Here is a 21,910-nt window from a genome sequence, read left to right on the forward strand (position 1 = left end):
AATATAAAAAAATTATACAGGTTGTTTGTCAGAATAAATCATCGTCAATTCTGTGCTTACACAATGAACCAAAATGGGCAAGTAGAGAGATGTCATAGGCACGTTGGCGAAATAGGTTTCACCAAGCTTGCCCAAGCCTCTGTTCCCCCTAAGTATTGGGCTCCTCCGCCTATGAAACTACGGTGTTCCTCCATTAACTGTATGCCTTTTGCAACTCAAAAAAAATTGAGTCCCAATACTCTCATCAGAACAGAAAATCTCAATTACTCTTTTCTTCGTGTCTTTTGTTGCTTGTTTTTTCCTTATCTTCACCATTATAATAAGTAAAAAATAAAGTTTTGATTTACCCCATTTTGTCTTTTGTCGTACGTCATGTTTGATTTGACAAGATTTTTTTTTCTTTTGCAACAAGTACATCTCTACAAGTTCCTTCTCATGCTCAAGATGTCATACCATGCATGGATTGTAGTCAACGACCTAAGCTGACTGAATTGCTTGCCAAAGGACATGGTCGTGATGCTCTTGTGTTATGGCCTTATCGCTAATCTAGAGGGGGACTCAGCCGTGTTGCCCAATTAGAGAGGCACAAGGCCGCCATACCCCCAAGGCATGGCTATGTCGGCGTATCCACCCCTACGCAGGTAAAAGTGCCACCTAAGCACCCCTCCCCCCACCACCATTTGTTTCTTCAAAGCCAAAACGGCGTTGACCGATAGTTCTAGCTCAGCGAACACACCCTATGGTACTTTTTCATTTGATTCATGGCTCTATAGGTAAGCAAGATTTGACTGCAATTGTAAATGATTCTAAACTCACATGCTGCTCTCAAGTTGGGAAGAACCCTAATTGAATGGCTTACCGCACAATAATATTTGGAAGCTAGTTCCACCTTAAGAAAATATGAATGTGTAGAATGCAAAAGGGTCTTCTGAGTCAAAAGAAAGGGGGTGGATCAATTGAACATTACAAGGCTCATCTTGTTGCCAAAGGGTTCAATTAGGTTGAAGGGGAGAATTACTTTGACACCTTTAGTCTAGTAATCAATTCAACTACAATAAGACTTATTTTATCTCCTGTAGTTACTAAAGGTTGGTTAATCCGATAGCTTGGTGTTCATAATGCTTTTCTAAATAGATGCCTAATTGAGAATGTCTTTATGAAGCAACCACCCATGTACGTAGACAAAGACTTTCCTACTCATATTTTCATGTTGCAAAAATCACTCTATGGCTTAAAACATGTACCTTATGTATGTCTCAAGCATCTTCATGATTGCTTACTTTCAATTGGCTTCAGGGCCTTGAAAACTTATGTGTCTTTGTTTATCTATCTAGCCGCACGTACTTAGATTTATTTATTAATTTATGTTGATGATATACTAATTATGGGCAGCGACAAAAGTCTCTTGACTTCTATTACAAACAAGCTAGCTAATTTTTTTTTAAAATCTTTTTAAAATAAGATATCCGAGCTTCTTTTTGGGAATAGAGACGGTTAACAGAGAGGGAGCGATGATCTTATCACAAAGGCGATATATGATGTAAATACTGATGAAGAGGTTCGGAATGGAACACTACAAACCAATTTCAACTCTGATGCCCGTCAATAGCAAGCTAAGTGAAACAACCTTAGCTCAACCACATGAGAACCCTACACAATATAGCAGCCTTGTTGGACTACTTCAGTATCTAACCATCACTTGGTCATGTCTCTCTTTTGCAGTCAACAAACTTTGTCAATTCATGCACTCTCCCAATATTGAGCACTGGGTAGCACTCAAACGAGTTATAAGGTATGTCAAAAGAACTCCAGATTATGGCTCGCATTTGATAAAATATGACTCTGATGATATTCATGCTTTCTCGAACTCTGATTGAGCGGGATGCCCAGGTGGCAAAAAATCTACTAGTGGTTTTGTTGTGTTCATTGGTAAAAATCTAATCTCTTGGGTTTGTTGTAAACAAAAGACAGTGGCTAGATCATCAATAGAAGCATGATAGAAGGCCATAATGAATGTCTCAACAGAAGTAACATGGCTAGTCGCCCTCATTCGTGAACTTGGACTCACAGTAACAAAACCACATCGACTCTGGTGCGACAATCTCGGTGCTACTTATCTATTTGCGAATGCTATTTTTCATGCACGAACTAAACATGTAGAAATAATCCACCATTTTGTTTATGACAAAGTAGCATCAGAAAAACTGCATGTGAACTACATCTCTATAAAAGAACAACTCGCAGACATCTTCATCAAACCACTCACTACAGCTAGATTCAACCTTTTGAGAGACAAACTCAATGTTTTATCTACAGAACCTTAAGCTTGAAGAGAAATATTATGACTCTATATTTTATCAGCTTTAGAATTTGATAAGCACCAAGAATAGTCTGTTTTAAGGGTCATTTATGGGCTAATATTGCATAGTTTGCTACCCATTTCATAAGGATTTCATGCATTCAGACTCGGATGTGACCAAAAACCTCTAACACGATTATGGAAGATGTTTTTAAGCTATTCTACAGCCACAAGAAGGATTCAAGGCCAAAACCGAGCAAAAAGCGAAGAAGCCATGAACCAGGAACTTCTCACGCAGCCCAACACGTGTGTGGAGGGGCGTGGATCATTTCCAGTAGCTCACCACGCCCTCCACCACGCGTGGCGATAGCCGTCGAAGACTCAAGGCTCGACGCATCGAGAATGTGCCGTAACAATTCTACGAAAATCCTTGAAGGCTCGACGCGTCGAGAGCCCTGTGACAGCCCTAAAATTCAGCTGCGGGAAAATTGTCTATCTTGTTCCTATTTTGCTCCCACTATATAAAGCTCATTATTCCAAGACCTAAAAGAACCCAATAATTTCTAGATCTGTTTTCCTTTCTATTTCTTCCCCTTTGGGGAGGAAAACAAACACATATCCCTAGAATAGATTAGCTTAGAAGATGAAGAAGATGTAGATTCAAGATCTCCTTAGGTATAATACTTTTTTCATTATAAAGATTGTTCTTTTACATTATTGCTTTGTTTATCTTTGATTTGTTGTTCTTGATGTTTCCTATGCTTGAGTAGTGTAGTTAGGGGTGTGTGTGCCCATGATAATCCTTTGATTGATGATTAAATCTTGTCTTATGCCTATGAGAATTGTAGTAGTAGGATTGAAGTTTGTGTGGATGATGTTGTTCAAACTTTGCTTCTATTTCCGGCCGGAATAGTTAGTAAACCGAGTGGAAGTGAGAGAGTGCGCGATAGCGGCCTCTTACGAGCCCAACTCATCTATATCTCCGCTCTTAGTCCGAAAGGACGAGATCCGAGAGGAGTGGTAGGCAAGGTGTTCGATAAAATGCCTCAACCGAATGAGGATTGAGAGTCTGAGTGTGACGCCACTCAGTATAAATACCGTGACTCCCTAGTTCAATCCCGAAACCCATTTCCAAGCTACCTACGATAATCAATCATTTGGCTTAGGATCGGCATGCATCCCTTTCTTTTCCCTTTTGTATTTTCTATCTCAATCTTACATTCAAACCATTCACACAACCATCCATGAACGAAACATCTCCCTACGATTCTTGCAACTCTTACCTTTCAACCTCATAAATGCCAACACCAATTCACTCCAATTTGTCATCCTTGAGAGACACGACACTCGGGGAGTCTTGACTCTTTGTTTTAACACCTACATCCACCTCACCACAATACTCACAGCATCAGAATTCCTTTTCCTTTTTTTTTTGTGTATTATTGTAACTTTTCCTTTACTAATCCTACTCTAGCTAGGACTGATTCTTATACCTATATATATGTATCACATCATGTACTTCAAAAATATAATTGATCAATAATAAAATACTTTGAAAATAATATTGTTCTCATCTGCTTGTTAGTAAAACAAGTTCACAGTAATGACTAATAAACAACCAATCATGGGGAGATTATGTATGAGTCATTGATTCGTTAGTAGTTAGTTACAATTCTGCAAATAACCATTTGACTTGAGATATCATAGTTGTCTTGTAGATATATAAACTAGATTAGCATTTGTTAGTACTTTACTTCTCCTTCTGGTGAAGGTAGGTTAAGTGCACTCAATAGCTCTAATCTAGTTTGTACGAAGACATGTGTGTTTTTAATGAAAGATCCACCACCTTGAGATAACAATGTTTTGGGTTATTCAATAATCTAATAACAGGAATCTATAGGTAGAGTGTATTGAAGTTAGACTTCATGATACAATTATTGAATAGACTATATAACTAGGTCAATGGGACTGACTTGTTTGACAATGACTTTTATCTTATTGCAACAAGTGTTATGTGGAAGGATTGTACTGCACGACAATTATAATAGAAAGGTCTATAGCGATCTCGTTTCATTGTCATCTAGGTAGTCATGATATGCTACTAGTAGTTATTCGTGACTTACTAAAAATTTAAGAATAAATTATATTCTTAATTAAATAATAATAAAAGTGTTTCAATATTACTTATTGACAACATGACTGTGAACCTAGATAGTGGCACTAAGAAAATTTCTTGATGCCATGTAGAGAGCGTTGGAGATCAATGTGTGACAAGTTTTTATTTTGTGTTAGAATAAATATATTAATTAGATATAATAAAATTCATTCTAAAATGAAAAATTGGGCCTTAAAATGCTAGCACCTATAAAAACTCAAAGAGCTATATATAGCCCTTACATCTTCTTTGTAGAGGCTAAGGGAATTCTACATGAAACTTAGAAAGTTTTTCTCTATCTCTTGTACTATGGATGAGTGGACAAACTAGAGACACTAGACATTTGAATGACTTCAGAGATGACTAAAGTTCTAATTAAATCTACGAGGTACACTTTAAGGGTAAAGTTTCTAAACCAAATTTGATGTAAAATCAATACGAAACTGATATCACCTATTCAGGGCGAATAAACTAACGGAATTTGTTGGTCCCAAAAGAGATAAGGTAAAGTCTAGAGGGGGGCGGGGGTGAATGGATTTTACGCCCAATTCAAATTGCTATGGAAAAATTAAAACCAAAACACTTAACATATTGTTAGTGTCTTGAGCCAACTCAAAGCTTGATCTCTCAAAGAGAAAGGGAACAACCTCAACTTGATAGCATCACTGGGTATCCCATTCATCTTGATGGTCTGACAGATCCGGTCAAAGTGAACAACATGATGTTTAGGATCCTCAACCCATGCACCTCCAAACTAATTAGCTTGCACCATCTGGATTAAGGATGTCTTGAGCTCAAAATTGTTTGCATCAATCCTGGGTAAACGATGCAATCATCTTCTTCAAATTCAGGAGCTAGATGGGCTGGCATGGGTTGCGGAACACCTTTTTGGAACATAGGAGGAACACATTGTGGAAAGTGTTGATCAAACTGATTAAAGAAGTTGGGATTCATCTGATAAGAAGATTTTGCATCCCCTGTTGCTGTGGCCGAGGTTGCTACTGTCCATAACCTCGAGGAATACCACATTGATTCATGTTAGGGAATAATGGGAATTGAGCTCGTGGGACTCTCATTCTTCCTCCAACATATGCATTGGCATTTGGGTTTGCCATGAAGTTCTGTGCCTGTAAAGGAACATTTTGCACTTGAGGGTTAGCACGAACTCCATGATTCCCCCCATTGAATTCTTCCGGCATCGGGTATTGGTGAGTGCTTATTTCATCATGAGAGAACTGCTCGGTGTTGCTATTATCTCCGATTTCCATGGCTACTTCGAAGTTTTCAAATTCTCGTAGCCACTCACACAAATCCCTCTTTAGATCCCTTAAGAGCTCTTGACTAAAGGGATGAAGATTTTGGCTCCCTTTGGATCTAGTTTGCATAAAAGAGGGAAACCTACTGTCAAGCACAAACAAAGAGACCTTTGAAAGAACTTGGTTATGGGTTAGAGTAACAATAAGCAAAAAGTAAAAATTGAAATAAAATAAAACTTGATCTCCTAAGAATTCACTAACTTTAATGCTAGAAATTAAACAATCACACAATACAACCAAATAAACCAATCATCGGCAATGACGCCAAAACTGTGATGAGTAAAAGTGGTGATAGTGAGAAAGGGGTGAAAATGTCGTTCCGCTGAGTATAGGGGCTATGACACGTACTTGTATGATATGTAAAATTCTAGGCACTAATGTTTTGGAATTCACTAGAATCCAAGCAAACTAAGATTAATAAATGGAAATAAAACTAATATTTTTGGATTTTTAATATAAAGGAATGGAAATTAAATATGGATTAACTGTCTGATAAAAGAATGGGTCTAGATTAAGGGTATTGCTTTCTTGATGCTCTAACAATCTCAGAATTAGGGAAAAATAATTCACCAAGGGAATTATGGCAATGCACTGAAGAATTCAAGTATAAGCTACGATTGTAATCAATAAACAAGAATTAGAGCAAGATTGCCCCACTTTCGTGATGTATCAATCCTAACCCTTGAAACAGAAAAGCATTATAAGTCCCAAATTACCCCTATTTTCATAGTAGGAAAATTGGGTTTGAATTGGTTAGACTTGAGTCTTTTACCCAACTTTCATTGAGATAAAAGCCTCTCCAAAACAAGTAACAATTGCTGCGCATCAATCACTAACAAGAAGAGTTTATAATCCAATTCAAACATAAGAACCATAGAGGAATGATTTATCCCCTTTATGCAATAATCACAATCCTAGCATCAAGAATAACAATAGGATCCTAATCCAAACCCAAAAGCTAACTACTCACGCATCATAATATAATGGTAAACAAAGCAAAGCTAAAGGAAATCATCATCAACATTGCAAGAAAACTAAGAGAGGTAAATAAGGAATAAAGAAACTTTACTATAGAAGAAGGAATCTTGGTAGAAAACCAATCCAATCCGCAATCCAAGCTTGAAATTAAAGCAATCTCAGTAAAACTATGCTAAACTATGCTAGGGAAATCTAAAGAGAAGAGGAAAAATAAGCCAAAGTAAGCTAGGGTTCGGAATTTCCTCAAATTGTAGAAAATCGCAGTTTAAATAGAACATAGTACAGACCTCACGGCCTACGTCACGACCGTGAGCCAACCCATGAGGTGGTCATGGATCAGTCTGGCCTTTAGTGGCTTCACGGCCACTCACACCACTACAAGAAAAATGCACATAGACAACACTAAAAAGACCAATGTATTTGACAAAAGTGTTGTCTTTTGTGTAAAGGACAACAGTTTTGGACAAAACCGTTGTCTTTGACGCGACACTTTTATCAAAGACAACGGTTTTTACCGAACCGTTGTCTTTAGTGTGTTGTCTTTGTGCATTTTGTAAAAAGACAACACCGCAAAGACAACGGTTTTTAAAAACCGTTGTCTATGTGCATTTTTTTTAAATAAAAGACAACGGTTTTATGTAACCGTTGTTGTTGAAGTGTTGTCTTTGAATGCACTTGAATACACAACACTACAAAGACAACGATTTTTTAAAACCGTTGTCTTTGCGCGTTTATTTTTTTAAAAAAAGACAACGACTTTATTTAACCGTTGTCGTATGTGTGTTGTCTTTAAGCACACTTGAATAGGCAACAATTCAAAGACAACTATTTATTAAAACCGTTGTCTTTGTGCACCCGTTTTTTCATTTAGAAAATGGTTTTATTTAAGCGTTTTAGTTCGTGTGTTGTCTTTAAGTGCGCTTGAATACACAACATTACAAAGACAACGGTTTTTTAAAATTGTTGTCTTTGCGCGTTTATATTTTTTTAAAGACAACGGTTTTATTTAGCCGTTGTTATTGGTGTGTTGTTATAAACACATTTTAATACACAACACTTCAAAGACAACAGTTTTTAAAAATTGTTGTCTATGTGCATTCCGTTTTTTATTTAGACAACGGATTTATGTAACTGTTATCGTTGGTGTGTTGTCTTTGAGTGCACTTGAATACACAACACTACAAAGACAACGATTTTTTAAAACTGTTGTCTTTGCACGTTTATTTAAAAAAAAAAAAGACAACGATTTTATTTAATCGTTGTCGTTGGTGTGTTGTCTTTAAGTGTACTTGAATATACAACACTTCAAAGACAACGGTTTATTAAAATCGTTGTCTTTATGCACCCATTTTTTATTTAGACAACAGTTTTATTTAACCATCGGATTGTATTAGCGGCTTTGACCTACGAATTGTATTAGCAATTTGTAAAAAAAAATGTTTGGTAAAATTAACTCTTTAGGTTTGCGGTTAACATGTAAATTAAAATGACCTAAAAGATAATAATAATAATAATAATAATAATAATAATAATAATAATAATAATAATAATAATCATGATAATAATAATAATAATAATAAAAACAATAAAAAAATCAATAGGTTGAATAGTAATAATAAATAAATAAATAAATAACATCGTGTAATAGGTTGACCCACTATATTTTTTTATGTTTATTTTTTTTGAAAAAATACATAATTAAAGATCGAAATACCTTTGTATTTAATGATATTTAAACTATTTTATTGATTGATGATCAAAAATGGTCATGTCATAATAATACTAGGAACAGAAATGAATGTTTTCATAAAAAGAATTAAAAGTAGACTGTCACCTATAAATTTAGGACCAAAATATAATTAACTCTAATAATAATATTTACATAAAATAAAAATAAAAATCAAAAAATAAACAAAAAATAAAGGAGAAGAAGGAAGCTAAGCAAAAAAAATTAAAAAAAAATAAAGAAGAAGAAGGAAGTCTTCTCATCCCACTTTCCCACTGTCCCACATCGGTGGGAAAAGTGGGAATGGAGCCTTGAGGCTCCTATTTAGGGAGCCTCAAGGCTCCATTGTATTTTAATTATTGCATTTAAAGGTTCGGCCTTCAATCCCAAAGTTTTTTTTTAATTAATTAGGGGCGTTTTGAAGAAAATTATTTTTTTCAAAACGTCATATGCAAATGTTGCTAAATGTAACATTTGTAAAAATTATCAAACAATAAATTTGGCATTTTAACATCATTTTCAATAACACTCAATAGACAACGGTTAAAAACTGTTGTCTTTGTGCGGAACATACAACAACGTCTGTTTCAACAACACTCAACTGTTGTCTTTTATAGAAGAGACAACGGTTTAAAAATTGTTGTCTATGTGCGTGACTTTCAACAACACCGGCTTCAACAACACACTCAATAGACAATGGTTTTTAACCGTTGTCTTTAACCGTTGTCTATGTGCGTGACTTTCAACAACACCGGCTTCAACAACACACTCAAAGACAATAGTTAAAAACCGTTGTCTATGTGCGTGACATTCAACAACATCGACTTCAACAACACTCAATAGACAACGGTTTTTAACCGTTGTCTTTTCTAAAAAAAAGACAACAGTTAAAAATCGTTGTCTTTGCGCGGAACTTACAACAACACCGGCTTCAACAACAGAAATTTTACATCATAGACAACGGTTAAAAACCGTTGTCTATGAGCATTTTTCTTGTAGTGCACGGTCGTGTGGGTGGCCGTGTGACAGCTTCTTCCTTTGATTTCTTGCCCGGTTCGTGCTCTATTGCTCTTATCTTCCTTGGGTGGGTTCCTTAGCTTCCAAAATTGATTCAATAAGCTCCAAATAAAATACTTCCTTTGCTACTCGTTGTGGACAATTACACCTAAGAACAAATAACACACAAATGAGTCATAGATTCCCACTAGGATAAAAGACATTTTGTACCACAAATAACCAAAATAAGGAGTAAATAAAGATTCAGAATCAGAGATATCAACTCCCTTACACTAGACCTTTTGCTTGTCCTCAAGCAATTACCAAGGACAATCCACCTTCCAAGCAATGAAACTGATCACACTTCCTCCTTGCACAACCAAACAAACCACCAACCAACTCATGACAACCAAACCTGCTTCAAGAATCATCTTAGTATCACCAATGAGTTCCCTTCTCAAGCCAATAATAACCAGATACCAAAATTATTAAGGTAGATTAGGACCCTGTATACACAAATATTCAGTTGAGATTATGTAGAGCTTTGCTTAAGATGAGATCCCATAGACTTTCCCTTCATACTCCCAATAGATCAACTTGAAAACTGCATGCTAAGATTAAGTAGGTCTTTATTTAGCTTGTAATGGGGCTAAGGGTGCGTGGCTAAACAAAGAAGGGGTATGAGAAATAAACAAAGGAGAGAATTTCACACTTATTCACAACTTAATCTAGAAGAGACACTACAAGTATGGACAAAGGAGCAAACTACAATTGAGAACATAATAACACTCTAAAATAGTGGGGCTGGACACAACTTTCTAAAAAGTAAACCACATGCACTTTATTCATCTCTTTTTTTTTTTCCTTCACAACCTTTCTCTTCACTCTCAAACTTCTTTTTCAAACAACACTTTTTTTTTTCTTTTTCTTTTCTTTTTTTTTTCTTTTTCAAATTCTTTTCTACCAACCAACAACTTTTTCGTCTTCAATACAAAAGAACAAATCAACTGATTCTGTTCACCAAACCCCATACTAAGACAAAGATACCAAGAGTAATTCTAACAAAGATGAGCTCCAAAAGAAATCTCTTCTAAACTAAAGAACAAATGCTACATTCTCTCTAAGGGTAGATGGAAACATATGGGTAGATGTTAAGGGTTAAATACCAGGGGTTAACACAAGAAAAACAATGACAATGAATGAGTTAAGTGCTTAGTACTTATTACACAAACACAAGGCTCAATGGGGATAATTAGGGAAAACAATTGTAAACAAGGGTAGGTTTAAAGACTTGGGCTAACAACAATGGCCTAAATCACTTCAAAGCATGCAAATCCTAAGCTTCACTATGAGAGCACTGGGACAAACTTTGGAAAATCAAATATCACCGGAATTTCACATAAGCCTTCACTAGCAATGCATAACATATACATGATCAAAGAACTAAGTTAGAGGTTAACCTAGCTATTGACAAGAGATTGGATCAATCAAAAGCTTAACCTTGAATCATCAATGATAAGCTAGGTTGCACAAGTACCACCAAATCAAACCACAAGCCAATAAGAGAGAAGCGGCCACAACTTCAAAACAAGGAAAAACAAAGTATCCAAGGTTATGCACAATGAATCCTTCAAGCAAAGTTCAACAAAAAATTTATTTTCAAAGAAAAACTTGACCCCCTCACCACCCCCACCCACACACACAGTAAAACATGGACATCGTCCTCGATGGACAAAATGTAAGAACACAAGAGGGGGGGGGGGATTGACTAAAAGTAATAAAGGAATTTTCAACTAATAAGTAAAGAATAAAGAAATAAAAGAAATCAATTTTTTTTATAATGTACAAGGCCTGGTACACGGCCGTGTGTGTGGCCATGTACCAGGGCCCCCAATTCGCCGCTTTGCACTGTAAACAGCAAGAAACCATACGGCTGGGTACACGGCCGTGAGCCTGGCCGTGTACCCGAGCCTGCTAAAGCTCTGAATCCACTGTAAATGCATGGAAATATCACGGCCTCCGTCACGGCTGTGAGGGCGGCACTCTGTTTTGCTATTTTCCTTGTTTCCACTTGCAAATCAAACCAAGGCAATCCCAAATCACTCCAACACTTAATCACACCATAAACACACAATTTCCAACCATCCCTCACACTCTTCAAAGCAAGTAACCCCACAAACTGCTTGAAAATCAAAACACTCAGGGACACACTCTAACTCTAAAATCTAACTAAATCAAGTAAAAACTCAAAAACCTAAATGCAATAAAAGTTAAGTGCAAGAAAGTAAAGGATAACATGCGGTGCTTCCCATGATGCGCTAAGTTTAATGTCGCTAGCTCGACTCAACCTCAGCAGCATCAAGTGTGGTTCGGACCCAATCGGTCTGGTAGCCTTTTGAACTTGGAAAACTTCTTACTCCACCTTCTATAGAAACCATCAAGACTAAAGAAGCTTCTCACACCTCCCAGGGCATGCTTTTTCTCGGGAGGTTCACGAGTGGCCAGAATTTCTTGCATGTCTTCCAATCCATTATTCCGAGCCCCATCAACGCTTTCCACCATATCATCTATCATGTGACACTCATCAACATAAGAGGGTTGGTGTTTGGCCATCTTGAATATATCAAACTCAATCTTGTTCTTAGCAACTTCCATCACTAGCTTCTCTCTTTTCACATTAATGAGTGCCCCAGCAGTGCTAGAAAAGGTCTACCAAGGATTATGGGAACCTTGGCATCCTCCTCTATATCAAGAACAACAAAATCTCCCGGTATAAAGTATTGATCAATCATTACTGGGATATCTTCAAGAACTCCCACCGGGCGCTTAATGGAGCGGTGAACCATCTGGAAAGTCATAGTGGTAGGCTTTGGCTCACCAAGATTGAGCCTCTTACAAAGAGAATATGGCATAAGGCTAACACTTGCTTCTAGATCACACAAAGTACCACCCACTACAAATCCACCAATGATGCAAGGAATGGCAAACCTGCTAGGATCCTTCAACTTAGGGGGCAATTTATTTTGAAGTACTGCATAAGTCAAAGCTCCCTCACTGAGGTCCACCACAAAACTCTTCTTTGGTTTCTTCTTGTTACTCAAGATATTCTTCAAAAATTTCTTATATGAAGGTATTTGAGTCACAGCTTCAACAAAGGGCATGGAAATTTCTAACTTGTCAAGCATCTTATGGAATTTGCTCTCTCTCTCTCTCTCTCTCTCTTGGTCTCTTTTGATTTCCACAACCTTTGTGGAAATGGCAATAAGTTGCAAGAAATCACCGAGTCATCTATCTTATTCCCTTTGTTCAACTTCTTCTTACATGGGACACTCTCTTCTGGCATAGGAGTCGTGATTTTTGATTTATCTTTCTGAATAGGATCCTCCTTCTTATTATTACTCTCAAGAATATCCTCAATCTCCACCGCAGCTTTCTCTTGGCCATCCACATCCTTCTCATCACTCCTCTTAGGCACTCTATCATTAGAAGGAAAGGGTGGATCCTTTATGGCTTTCCCACTTCTAGTGGTGATGGCATTCACTTGATTCCTTGGATTCTAGGTACTAGCTGGGAGTTTGCCACTAGAATTTAGGCTTGATTTGAACCTTGAGTACCACTAGGATTCTTAGTACTAGCTGGGAGTTTGTAACTAGAATTTAGGCTTCGGGAATGGTTCCGACGGAGACCGAGAGTTGTAGTCGAACACCTGACTCAAGTTAAACAGATAGTCAGGATCAAGATGATGATGAAGTCCATAGTCCTCGCACAATCCCTGGAGGTCGAGGCTCCACCTCTTCAAAAATCAAGATCAGAGGGTCGTTGGTTGTGTATCCGACTTCATGACCTCCGTTTGTTGCCTTCCAAGCCTTTAGCATTTCCCTTCGAGCTAGTTCAGCCAACCTTTTAAAGGTTCTTTGTCCATTCTCCTTTTTGCTTTCTTGCTTCATTCTTTCCTGCAATACAAGACACACAAAAAATACACTCTCCACACAAAGTGATGATCGACTGCACCTCCAATATATATAGGGCCTTGAGAAGGTGCTAGAGACAGGTAGCCTTAATAATGGGGACTTGAAGGGTTGCTTCTAATCACGTCGTTTGTCTTTTGAAATTCAAAGAGATTATGAGTGTATCAAAAACTTTCAACTGGTGCATGCCTTCTCATTGGATCTTCATACGGCCCAAGAAAGAAAGAGACAAATGGGATGGATAGGAAGAGACACTTTTCGGATAACTATTAAGGGTTAGGGTTGAGATTCAAGGCAAAATAGGAGATTAGGTATGAGAGGAGATTTAGTCTTACCCATAAATCTTCATCTTTCACAAATTGAATTCTAAAAAGAAATAATAACTAAAAATAAGGAACTAATTACCTAATAGAATAAGGCAATAATAATAACTCCACATATACACGCACGGAAAATATATATCAATATGAGAGTAATTAGGAAGCAATTTAATCCCCAACTTCATCCCAACAAATAAGGAAATTAAAACCTTAACGGGGCGTTTGGTTGGAGGGAGAGAATTAAGTGGGAAAAGAATTGAAATTCCATGGGAAAAGAATAATGCGGGAATAAAGTGGGAGTTTAAATTCCAGTGTTTGGTATGCAGGAATAAAATTACTGGGAATTTCAATTCCAATGTTTGGTATACATGAGAATTGAGAGGGAGTAAGTAGTATAAAGTCCAAAATGCCCATTGTTGTTGTTGTTGTTGTTGTTGTTATTATTATTATTATTATTATTATTATTATTATTAATCTTAAATGAAAAGTATCTATTGGACTCATTTGCATATTCAAACCCAAAAAATATAACATATTAAATTCAAAAGCACTCATCTATCGTATCTCGTAAACTAAAAACACACAAGCATTTGATTTGGGTAATCAGAAATTTTGAAGAGTTATGCATATAAAGAGTTCAAAGGAACATACACGAAAGTTGTTGTATATAAACAATGCATATAAAGAATGCAAATTTTAAATATTTGCTGCATATAAGTATATATTTTAAAGGAACATATACAAAGGGAAGTCGAAGAATAATACACTGTATAATTTTGAAGGGAAGGTTAGACATCAATTTTAGGTTAAAATAAGGGAGGGTAATTTTGTCATAGGGTTATCTTTTTTTCTTCCTAAAATCCACAGAATTAAAATCTCAGGGGGGGCCATGGGATTCTAATTCCATGAAAATGAGGGAATTGCAGTTCCCTCCAACCAAACAAAGGAATTTAGTTGCCTTCGGAATTAGGTGGGAAAAGAATTGTAATTCCCTCCAACCAAACACCCTGTAAAGGAATATAACTCCTTAACCAAATAGTCGCCTTCCGCCATGGAAGGCGACTGCTAGTCTCCGTCACAGGAGGAAGGCGACCTGAACTCTGGCTACAGTTCTGCCGTCGCCGGCCACCGGATTTTCCCCTGAACAGTAAATTGCAGGTCATTTACCAGTTTTTAGGCTTCTTTGCCCCAATTTAACGTGTTAAATGACCTAATTACACTTTTAAATGTTTAAGGGCCTAATTGACTTTTCAGGTACTGTTTAGGGGCTTATTTGACCCTTTTTTTTTTCAAATGTTAGAATTGTTTTTTGTTTCTTTTTTTTTTCTCTTTCATCCCATATTCTCTTTCCTAATAACACTTACAAAAACTCCTCGAAAATCACAAAAAAACTCCACTATTATAGATGCTCTTATAAGGGAAAACGTAATACTTTTGAGAACAAACATAATAGTTTTACATTTTGATGTAAAAGTTTTACCTCTTTTATCAAAAGTATTACAATTTCTCTAATAAGTAATGTTGGCAAGTGTTTGTTACTTATAAAGACAAAATATTATTTACAAATTTTTATGTATGTTTATAATTAATATAGGGCATTTCGCTCTATTCCTACGAATGGACGGAGTAAGACCATCAACTGGATACAATGCAAAGTATGTATAAACTTTGAATTTAAGCTTTAGTAATTACAATAAATTGTTTAAATTAATAAAATATATATGTATTTTATAATGCTCGATACAACCAGGAGGTGTTCAGTGTGGATATTATGTCATGCGATACATGCTTGACATCGTGACAAAATATTCATCTGTTGATCGTTTGGATGGGCTAAGTGAATTTAAATAGAACTATTTATATATAGTTAAATTATATTTTATTAATTAACACATTTAATTATTTTATTAATTAAATTATTTTGTAGGCATTTGAAAGCAATAGTCTGTACTCAATGGATGACATAAATGACATTCGAGACCAATGGGCAAAATACTTCTTCTCCCAGTGCGTGTAGCTGATGTTTTATTAATAAAACTATTTTGTTTTGATGTTATATATTATTGTATTAAAGTGTAAATGATATAAAGTGTGTTAGATAGTATTTTGTGTTAAAGTGTGATGATTTAAATTATTGCGTTAGATAGTATTTTGTTTTAAAGTGTGATGATTTAAAATATTGTGTTAGCTAGTATATTATTGTGTTAAAGTTTGATGATTTAAAGTATTGTGTTAGTATAAATTTGATAATAGTTTAATTTTGTGATGATAATATAAAAGCTAAGTTTGATAGTAGTTTGATATTATTATTAAGTAGGGTTTTGATGATAATATTGTCTTAAGAGAGTGTTTTATAGATGTATTGTGTAGAATTGTTGATATGATATGAGTTTTCAGCTGTAACAGGTACATGAATTAAAAAAATTAGGGGTTTTAATCAACATAAATAAAATATTTAAAAAAAATAGTAATCCGCTACTGTTCCTAGCTAGGAACGGTAGCGGATGATCGAATATTAAAAAAAAAATTATTTCGCTAATGTTCTTGTAAAGAACGGTAGCAGATGATAAGACTTTTCGCTACTGTTGTACAACGGTAGCGGAAAGTCAGCGACATTCAGAGACTCTCCCATCCGTTACTGTTGTACAATAGTAGCGAAAAGCCTTTTACAACAGTAGCGGATGTGTAGTTTTGTACTAGTGTACTTTTGACGAAAAGTATAATACTTTTAAATCAAAATATAAAAGTATTACATTTTCTTCAAAAGTTTTACATTTTACATATAAGTAATAAACATTTTATTCCTAATTTAGTATTAAATTTTTCAGTATAAGTATTACATTTTATATTGACCCGACCTGTCTTCATGGATAATAATTCGTGAGACGGTCTCACACAAATTTTTGCCTAAAATACAAAGGGAATTGATAAGAAAAAATAAAGCAAAATTTACCACGCAATGATAACATAAGATATTAAATATAGTTTTAATGTTTTATTAAAGAAAAAAAAATTAAAAAGAAAAAGCTCTATGATCTCATCTTTTAAAATTCATTCCCCAAAATTTTGAATATAAATTAGAGTTAATTAGACTTTGCTGCTATCCGCAACCTTAAAATGTAAAATAAAATATTTAATTAATATCTGCATAATTAATTTATAAAATTTAATTTATTTTCAATTTAATTTTAAATACCAATATTATGAAATTGGAAATATATTTTAAAAGAAATTATAACAAGCGACAAAAAGCATAATGTAAATAAAATAAATAAAAAAATAATATTTTTAATAGGGTTTTCTTTCATTCAATATTGTTATATGATATACTCTAATTCATATTTCAACAAAATGCTAATTTTTAAACAAAGTTTTTCTTAAAGGTGATTTTAAAACTTTTTTTTCAAATTAAGAGTTATTTTATATTTATTTTTAAAATTAAATATGAGTAGTTTTTACCTCATCATCATTTTGACACCTATTATTTCTACTAATTTTTCACGCGCATTGCGCGAATGTGATAATGCCCAATGTTTATTTTTAAATAAGTATTTCAAAATATATCAATTCAAGATTATATAGGAGATGTTCATGCATATGTAATTGAATGTTGAATTTATTTATTTAAATCGGTAATTCAAAGTTTATGAATGCAAGATAATATATGAGAGATTGCTTATAATTGTCACTAGAATAAATGTTTACAATTTTGTAAAAACGCTAATCTAAATACTTAGTCTAAAAATGGTAGTAGAAATAAATACTATTTATAAATTAATGAATATTTGTTTTGATAATGAATATTTTTTTTTGAATAAAGACATTGTAGATACCGAATCATAAATTAAAGAAATGCATGTGTATTAGTTTTTTTTTCTAACTACTAATTTATTTAATTTAATAAGAGTAATAAAGTGAGGTATTTACTTTTGAATAATATACTTAACATATTCATAGTATATGTTCAACAATATGCCTAACTTTGATTGGGATGAGGTTCGAACCAAGACCTTTCTTATAGAAATTAATGGGTAAGTTAAAAATTAACAAAATATTAACAGAGAACATAATATTTAACGGAAAATTTAACGGATAATTATGGATAAATTAAGAAATCTCAAAAAAAAAAAATCTAAACAATCTAAACCATCCATTTGATTTAATAATTTGACTGTCATTTTTTCTACCCATTATAGGCCTAACTTTGTTTGGCTATTCTTAGTATATATATATATATTAGGACTGATCTAATGGCTATGAATGCAATTGCACAACAAAGTGGGCGAGATGCAAAACATCCACACTATGAATGCACAAAAAACTGAGACCGAATGCACAACAAATTAAGAACGAATCCACAACAAAATGAGTATGAATGCACAACAAATTGAGCGCGAGAAATTAAATCTATTGTATATAATTAGTCACAACCATTGAATTATTTAAATCAAAGGATCATATAAGTCCACAGGGTCCTCACCTTCTATAGGTCATCATTTGATCCTTAATCTATATATAGGAGAGATAGATATGTTATCCTTACCGCATTATACATTTTAGTCTTCATTATTACTCCGTATAAAATTCACCACATCATGTCATGTCAACATCCATAACACATCATCACATATATATTTACAAAAATATGAAACCTTAAGGTTTCTTCAATATAAGAGTTGCACCTTATTGGTTTACACAATTAGAGTAAGTTCTTGTTACTATACGTCTATGCAACACTATTAATTAATTAATAAGTTAAATATTTTTATTTAATATTAACATTACTTTAAAAAATTTATTAAAAATAGAGAAAAAAGTCAAATACACCCTCAAACTTTTGCTAGAATGTCAATTAGGCCTTTGAACTTTTAAAAGTTGCAATTAAATCCACAGACATTTTATTTTGGAGCAATTAAAGCCACTGACCTGTTGGTGACCTGCGTGATTTTCCCTTCTTATGGTCCGTTATTTTCTTTCATAAGGTGCGTGGTTTGTATGCTTAAGGTGTGTGTGTTGTTGAAACCTAAGGTGTACCATTTTAAAACCTTAGGTGTGTGATTTGTGATTTTAAGATGTATGGTTTGTGTACTTAAGGTGCGTCGACCTAAGGTTTAGGTGCGCGTGGTTTATGTTTTTAAGGTGCTTTGTTTGTGTGCTTAAGGTGCATGGTTTGTGTACTTAAACTGCATCATTGTAATGCTTAAGGTGCGTAACCGCATGGGAACCCTTCCCCACACTTAAACCTTTCCCTATATGTGTATATATAAATAAATAAATACATAAATACATACACACACACACACACACACACACATATATATATATATATATATATTAAGGATCCAATGAAAACCTATAGTTAGGTGACGACCCTGTGAAATTATCTGATCCTTTGAGTTAAATAATTCAATGGTTGTGATTAATTCTACGCAATAGATTTAATTTTTCGCGCTCAGTTTGTTGTGTATTAGTACTTCGTTTGTTGTGCATTCGTTCGCAGTTTGTTGTTCATTCTATCTCAGTTTGTTGTGCATTCATAGTGTGATTGTTGTGCATCCCTCCCACTTTGTTGCGCAGTTGCATTCATAGCCGTTAGATCACTCTAAATAGATGATTTCGATTAGCCCACAGGGTAGTCACCTAATGATAGATCTTGACCTGATCCGGAATATATATATATATATATATATTTTTTCCGGATCATATGAGATCACTTGTTTAGGTAAGATCATGAGATCAAATCTTGTGCATCCATGTAATAATTTAATGGTCTAGATTGATTTAAGATTCTAAGTTGAAGTGTGCGAATGGTGATAAAATGTGTGCAGAGGGTGATTAAGTGTGTGCGAAGGTGATTAAATGTGTGCGAACAGAGTGAGTGTGTCAAACAATCTAGACCATTAAAATTTTTTAGATTGATGTACAAGATTTAATCTCAAAATATTATAATGGTCTAGATTGATTAAGATTTCAAGTTGAAGTGTGTGTGAATGGTTATTAAATGTGTGCAAACGGAGTGTGTGTGTCAATCAATCTAAACCATTAAAAACATTACATCGATGCTAACCATTTAACCGCGTTCCCTTCATAATACGCTACAACGTTATGTCTCGAATCAAGCAAGGGCCAAACTCGACCAATTCGGCCAACACCCAACAGGGTTCAATGAGAACATAATCTTCCTACAAAAATTGGGGACAGGTCACAACTACTCATCAGAGTTTATCAATGGTTAACGATTTTATTAAAAAAAAAAACTTTCAAGTTTGTAATATTTATAAAAGTGACCCCTCTCATTTTTTTACTAAACTTTAGCAACCATCAACCCTTACTTATTTGTAAAAATTGATGGATCATATCAATCCTTACTTCTTATGTTTGAGCATATTCTCATATGAACTCTCTCATATATGTGTGCGCTCTTGTGTGTGTAATTTATTTTTTTAGAATTTTTAGATTTTTTATCAATGTTGAAAAACTTTTTGACTTTTTGATTTACAGGAAAGTGCACAGCTTCTATTTGAATTTGTATTCTGGGTGAAGCTGACCTTGTGATTCTAGTCGTCAAAGGTGCACAAGAAGGTGAACAACCTAGGTTGTTAATTATTGACTAACTCAAACCAAGAAAATCAACTTCCATGCATAAATATTCAAGTTAAAACCCTGTGATTACCAAATTAACTTTCTAACCAATTTGGTTGGGGTCGTCTCAAACTTTTAGACTTTTTCATAATGTGGCAAATATATAATTCATGAAAAGTTTCATATAGTGTTATGTAACGGTGTAATTACTAATTAGTGTGTTTTGTACAATTGTACTAGATAAATATCACTAAAATATTGTATAGCAGTTTATTAATGGTGCATTTGTTTAGGCGCACTATGGTGCATTTGTTTATGGATGTGACTGTAAAGCACAATGAATGCCTAAGATTGAGAGCAAAAGTAGGTTGGGTAAAGCAAATTTTAAGATCAAAGCGCGCTTTACAGTGAGTGCATTAATGATGTGTTGAGTGTTGAAGACTGAAGTGTGAAGAGGAACACAGAATCCAAAATGTCAAATCCAAAGCAGAACCCCACGTAAAGGTTACAACTTTGAATTATACGAAACAACTTTGTCTTGTTCTCCTTCTCCCCCACTAGTACTATATGACTTTGTGTTCATCCTTTCCTATCTTTCTCTTTCTTCTTCATTTCAATGGGGACAAATCAACTTGTCTTATCACACCTCTGAACAACTCAAATTTGACGTTTATTAATGTCACAACCTAATCTGATTTACTCTTGCTCCGATGAGTTATTGATTGTATTATTTTTTTAATTTTCTTGAATAAAATTAGAACATGTTGAAATGAATTTTAGTTCTGAATTGAAATATATTTATCGACATCTATTTCTTTGTTTCGAAGTCCTTTTTTTCTAACCTAAATTTCTAGTAAAATGCATGAAGACAAATTAAAATCCAACAATGGGCTTGTTTGGCAATAAGCAATTAGCGGTTCACAAATTGTATTAGTGGTTAACGAATAGAGGATTGTATTAGTGAGTTTGACCAACGCATTGTATCATAGTTTTGTAAAAAAATATTTGATAAAATTATCTATTTAGATTAGCGATTTACATGTAAAATGACCAGTAGGGTATAATAATAATAATAATAATAATAATAATAATAATAATAAACAAAATGATGGGCAAAATAAGAAAAGCCTGAGGCTTCTTTAATAAAGAAGTCTGAAGGCTTCTTAATAATATAGTTAATAGTTAATTTTTCTTTTTTCTTTTTTTTTTTTAATAAATTCAAATGGAGGGTGTTTTGGGGAAGGAAGGATAAAACCTTCCTCAAAACGCCAACCCTAAACACCTGCTTAAAGTAATGTTTGATATTTCAGCGGTTTGGAGTAAATTGCTGCTCCAGATCGCCCGCTTAGTTACCAAACGTTTTTTGTTTTGGCGTTTTGGTTTTGGTGAAAAGGTCCAAAATGGTGGATACCAAATACAATTTGAACTAGGTATAAAAACATTGTGGGAGGTCAAAGTTGTGTTACTTTAATCAAATTAATAAAAATATATATAATAATTTAGACTTGGTCTATATGTATAAATTTATTAATATATAAATTTAAGAAATATTTTAAAGTGCCAATTATAT

Source organism: Ipomoea triloba, chromosome 13 (assembly GCF_003576645.1).
Source record: "Ipomoea triloba cultivar NCNSP0323 chromosome 13, ASM357664v1".
Lineage (NCBI taxonomy): Eukaryota > Viridiplantae > Streptophyta > Magnoliopsida > Solanales > Convolvulaceae > Ipomoea > Ipomoea triloba.